The sequence below is a fragment of the Chenopodium quinoa genome, unplaced genomic scaffold, assembly GCF_001683475.1.
Source record: "Chenopodium quinoa cultivar QQ74 unplaced genomic scaffold, ASM168347v1, whole genome shotgun sequence".
NCBI classification, from domain to species: domain Eukaryota; kingdom Viridiplantae; phylum Streptophyta; class Magnoliopsida; order Caryophyllales; family Amaranthaceae; genus Chenopodium; species Chenopodium quinoa.
Window position 1 is genome coordinate 5,188,134 of NW_018742205.1, and position 6,182 is coordinate 5,194,315.

Sequence of the window (6,182 nt, forward strand, 5' to 3'; positions counted from 1 at the left end):
TCCATTGACGTATCCGGTCACGATACAGCACATCACTACTACAAACCTTTACTTTCTAGACGTCGTTGGCTCGACGCTGTCTATGAGGCGTTAGTGGAAAAATATATTTCCGCTTTTTATCGACGCTTTTTTAAGTCGAAGTAGTTTCTCGACATGGAAAAGCGTCGAAACGCCGGAAAGGAATGATTGGGGGGTCGTAGGCTTACATCAAAAGGATGGGACCCATGACTTCAAAAAAGCGGTGTATGAAATTTTAAAACATAAAAAATAAAAAAAAAATCAGAAACCGCCCCTGCTACCCATACACGTAATAGAAACCCTCTCTCTCTCTTCTCTTTCTCTAGCTTTCAAATCTGAAAAATTCATACTTTAAAACTAATTGTTCATCACGATCTTGTATTCTTATACTGTTATACAATCGTAGTTATCTTTTGAAGCCGCCTGAAATTTACCGAATTTGGGTCAAAGTCGTGTTAAATTTCTTCCGCTGCTTGTTAATTTCTTCAATTTATGGTAATATCGTTCTTTTTCTAATCAATTTCCTTGCTTTTGTGCTTGAATATCATTCAGATATACTTGGTTTTATTGATTTGTTGTGAAATAACATTGAATTATTATTTATTGTGTAGTAGTAGAAAGCCATTATATTTAAATCTAGGGTTTAACTGTATGGCATGTTGCGTGCATGGGGTTTATTGAGCGTTTTAATTGATTTACGTGCGTTTTAATTATTTTGGGTTTTAGTCTAATTGATTGACAATCTCAAATGTTGCAGAATTTCATTTAATTTGGTTTTGTTTTATTACTCAGATCATCCCTTTTCGTTTTCTCGGCTGGGTTTTGCGCTATGAACTCAATAAATCATACCATGTCGCCGTCTAGAGTCCTTAAGAGATTTATGACTTGCTACTACTAAACAAAAACCAGATCTAATTGCAACCTGTTTTTCCCAATCAATCGCTTGTTGAACATCTTCGGAGGGACCATCATGTACAAAAATCCCACTATAATAATTTCTGTCTCCACCATAATCCTGGAACAATGCCATATTATTTTTAAATACATATATTTATATAAATATTAAATTAATACATTTAACAAAAAATTAACACATAAGTAATTTCTAAAACTTTTATTTGTAAATTTCATTTCTATATTTAACGCATAATACATTTAATTTCTAAATTTACACATAATTAACACAAAATTAACACATAATCATGTATAAAAGTATTATACACATACAAAATTAAAACATAATTTTTTTTTTGAAATTATTAACACATATTTAATTTACACATACAAAATTAAACATAATTTTATTAGCACATATTTAAAACATAATTTCAAATTAAAACAATTTTTTTTTTGGAACTTATTAACACATATTTAATTTCAAATTTATCAAAGTTAAAAAACCACAAAAAAAAAAAAAAAAAAAAACAAAAACCAAAAAAACAAAAACTTTAAATAAAATTATAAAAAAAAAATTATGAAAAGTAGAAGTGGTGTCTGGCCGGGATGCCACCACCGTGGCGGTGGCGTCTAGCCGGGACGCCGCAACCGTGGCGGTGGCGCCTGGCCAGGACGCCGCCACCATGGTAGTGGCGTCCCGGCCTGACGCCACTGCCACGGTAACGGCGTTCCGGCCAGACGCCACCGCACGGTGGCGGCGTCCCGGCCAGACGCCACCCCTACTTTTCGTAATTTTTCCCCAATTACCTTGCTTTTCGGCGACAATGACGGCTCTCCGGTGTCTCTCGGCGATCCACTCTTGCTCCACATTTTTCGTGAGTGATAATTACGTTTTCGGTAAAAATTAGAAAAAGGGCAAAAGAGTCAAAGTAAAATTGTGGGCTTATGTAGAGATTTGTGGGCGATGTTTAACAAATCCCAAATAAGTTCAGTTCAGTAATATTCAATATCTTTAAAGAAGAAATATAAAACCAGTCAAAATAATTTCAGCTCAACAAAAAACAATTTTAGCTTAGTTAAATTAATTTCAGTTCAACAAAAATAATTTCAATTCAGTAAAAATAATTTAATTTCAGCAAAAATAATTTCAGTTAAGTAAAAATAGTTTTAGTTTAGCAAAAATAAGATTAAGTGAACGGGGCCTAAGAAGTACTTTCTTCGTTCTAATTTAGGTGCAAAATTTGACCAAAAATGTGAGTAATGAAAATAAGTGAAAATAAGGGGGGGTTTGATTAGAACAATGGAAATAAAGTGGAAATGAATTGAAACAAATAAAAGGGGGGAAAAGAATCATGTAACTATTACCTTTTCATTTGTTTGGTTTAACTATGGAAATGAATCAATTTGTGTTTGAGGAGGTTAGGGTATTTGTTACATTAGGTTTTAGAGTGGTAACAAATGAGTGGAATCCCTTATCCTTAGGTAAAGGTAATGGTTACCAAATCTCTTAACCAAACAATGGATAAAGGTAATGGTTTAACCGAATCCGTTTTCAACCTAAAAAATACACTAATCAAACATGCTCTAAGAGAGAGGGTTGTGGATGATGCATTTAATTACCTTGTTAAGAAAATCAACTTCCTTCACCCGTGCTTTGTAAACATTTTCAAGGAGTTCTTTGAAGGAAGGATTAAGAGTATATCTTATCAAACCACACACCGTTAGCTGAAACTACAATTGGTCCATCGCCATTGACATTTGATCTTGAAACCGACACCCATTTAGAGGCAACTGCATTCGCTTCTTCTAATTTTTGATAATCAAGTAGGCCAAGTAGTTGCTCCAATGTTTTGTCTTTGGCGCCAGAAACCAAGGTGTTGAGAACAATGCAAATGGACAAGGGAGAGCAAACCATGTTGTCATTTGACTTAATGTCCAGAACTCTTTTTGCTCCATCCAAACTAAAGTTCATGTTTATATGTTTGTGGCTCGGTGTTTTTTAAGGGTTTTTTTTAGAGAGGGAGAGAGGAAGAGGCGAGAGAAAAAGAAGATTTCATGTTCACTTCACCTTAAATAAAATAATATTAAGTACACATAATTTCAGTTCAGTAAAAATAAGTTTAATTCAGTAAAAATAATTTCAGGTCAGTAAAAATAAGTTCATTTCAGTAAAAATAATTTCAACTCAGTAAAAATAAGTTCAGTTAAGTAAATTTCAATAACTATAAAAAAGAAATATAATAGAAAATCAGTAAAAATAATTTCAGTTCAGCAAAAATAATTTTAGTTCAGTAAAATTAATTTCAGTTCAGCAAAAATAATTTTAGTTCAGTAAAATTAATACAGTTCAGCAAAAATGATTTCAATTCAGTACAATTAATATAAGTTCTGTAAAAATAATTTAAGCAAAAATAATTTCAGTTCAATAAAAAAAATTTCAGTTCGATCTTCCAACCCTATTATCAGCATAACCTATACATTAATTTATTTATTTACCCTGGAATTTAATTAATTTAGGCAAATACAGAATAACAGCTACAAATAATATTTCCTGTTTCGTACCAATATTTTAGAATGATAAAATAAAGTTTGCAGCTAATAGATAATTATATATCCAATTAATAATAATAATAATAATAATAATAATAATAATAATAATAATAATAATAATAATAATAATAATAATAATAAAAAGATTTTCTCATTAATTAAATGGAAATTAAATCTAATATAGTATATTTTTTTTTTTTTTTTTTTTTTTTGGAACTACTACAAGGAGTTTCCCAAGGCTCGATCCCGAGACCTTGGTTAAGGAGCAAGAGGCCCTTAACCACTCATGCTAACCTCAGTTGGTTGCATGCAAGTCAAATTAATCAGATAACTGCAACATTATATAAATGAATCATAAATCAGAATCGAATATATAGTAAAACTTCCATGGAAAGAATTAAGATGCTGGCACAACATTGAATGCTAAATCAGCTATGTATATTGATAGAATGAACCTTGATATGATAGGCAGAACATATATGTATACCTCTAATTGATATTCGTAAACATTTGACAAAATTTCCCTAATATATGTACTGTACTTAATATTTGATTTGATTTGGTCTTACTGTATCAGTTGATCAAGCTAAAGTCTACAAATCAGTACTCAGCACTGTGCCAACAGAAACAACAGCACTAGAGAAATCATCCTGAATCATGAAGAGAAAGGGATTATCAGCCACAAATTTCTGCTCTGACGGTGTTGTTGCTGGAAAACGATGTGCAGGGCCATTAAGAGTTGTGTAAGTCACAACGGAAAAAGATGTACCCCTCGCATTAGTTCCGAAAGAGGAGAGTCAATAAACCTCATGAGCTCATTCTTGCCTGCCTGAAATGGTAATGTCAAGCCTAAATGTTGCATTTTACTTGACAATGACATCTCACTTTCAATGTTGAAAGTTGGGAATGAAAAATCTGAGATTTCCTTTTTATGTCTATTGACCTTCTTCTGGAAAACTTTTGTGCCCATATTCATTTCTTCTAAGAATTGTGAGAGGCTTATCTTTCTTCTTCCAACAAGAGATCTCCCATTGGAAAGGTCAGTTTTCTCTGATGGAACAAGGATGTAAATTGAGAAGCTTCGAGGATCTTGTCCTGCTATCTTTTTGCCTCCTTTTATTGGCATTCTAAGAACCTCAGAACCCTCAAATTCTCCACAATAATACAGTGAACGTTGCGCTCCTGAAGGATCCATTAATGTTTCATCTAAATTCTCCAACTCAAAGTGTAAGGCATTCGCCAAAATCACAATCGTGTCATTGTAGTACAAGGTTTCTGGCAGAATAGTTTCGATCATCCCTTCAGTTTTTGTCCTGCTCCATGAGTTGACTTCTTCCTTCACTTCTTCAGCCTTCAAAACACAGGCGCAGTAACATTAATCAGGAATTCAGCATTCCATATGAGTGCAATTCATACATTTACAATATAATTTACTAGAATCAAGTATTAAGATGAGTAAATGTGTGCATTGGAGACTGAAACAGAAAGTTTGGTATGCGTACATTGTACAACAAATCAACACTCTTAACGTCAGCATCATGGACATTTTCAAGCAGCTCCTTATATGACTGAATTAGTGGACATTGTTGGTCAACCCAAACGCTGTTACTGAACGAGATACTTGGCCCATCTCCTCCCTTGAATGGCCTTACAACATCAAGGAGCTTCATGGAAGACTTGTTCAATCCTTCTCTTTCAAACAAAGCAAATTAACAAATTGATCACGGGTTAGTCCTTTGGATCCTGGAATAAGCATGTTTAAAACAGCACTTGTCGAGACAGGAGAGCAGAAAAGGTTCTCTTGAGGTGTCTTATTTGAGCCATCTAGCAAGATGTGCCTTGCTACATTGAAACTGAAATATTTTTTGCACTTCTTGTTCGAATCTTTAGGAGATATGCTAGGCAAGTCGACAGTGAAGTTGCGTTTGCTATGTTTGGTGTAATTGCGCTCCTGCTGCTGCCCAACTGAACGCATAGCAAATGTCCCCTGCAGTATTTGGTAACATGATAAACATCTAGAATCTAGAAAAGCCATATATAGACAATGCAACAAGTTTATGCAACGAGATTAGAGCCCTGCCCATTAGCCATATAGCCGATGCATTCGTCAGCGATTGAAATTAAAGCCATTTCTACCACCATTCATCCATAGAAACAGATAAGATTAATAATTCTCATGACCGAATTATATGGTTATGTCAGAAACGGCGTCATGGCCTTAGATTACACCAACTACTCAACTAGTATCATCCATAGAAACAGATAAGATTAATAATTTTTTTTTTTTTTTTTGTCATTCTAGAAACAAAAGAATTGAAATGGCATATTGTAACTATAGTACTGGATTAATTTATGGTAAACCACTTATGCTCATTAACCATGAACTTAGAGCTCAGTCAAATATGTTTCTCCTATAATCTGTTATGATCGAATGATTCGAATCAATCTACACAGAATATTATTGGGTATGTGTCATTTGAAATTTAAGCACAATTCTTCCAACAATATATACGTATCAACGTATGACTAATCTACTATGTATGTTACTCGAACTCGTATACCCATATTTAACACGTGTATAAGTCCAAGTGTTTGACTCAACTAATTTTTGAAGATTTTTCTAGATTTTAGCACAAATGAGTGTCCAAATGTTTTACCACTGTCCAAGTGTCTAGTGTCCGACACGGATACACTCGGGGCAAAATGAATAGTCTAAG

The 6,182-nt window shown here is 33.5% G+C and overlaps 1 pseudogene; it reads right to left on the reverse strand.

Moving 5' to 3' along the window:
* Positions 1-4,058: 4,058 nt before the first annotated feature.
* On the reverse strand, positions 4,059-5,500 carry LOC110732425 (annotated as a pseudogene).
* Positions 5,501-6,182: the final 682 nt, after the last annotated feature.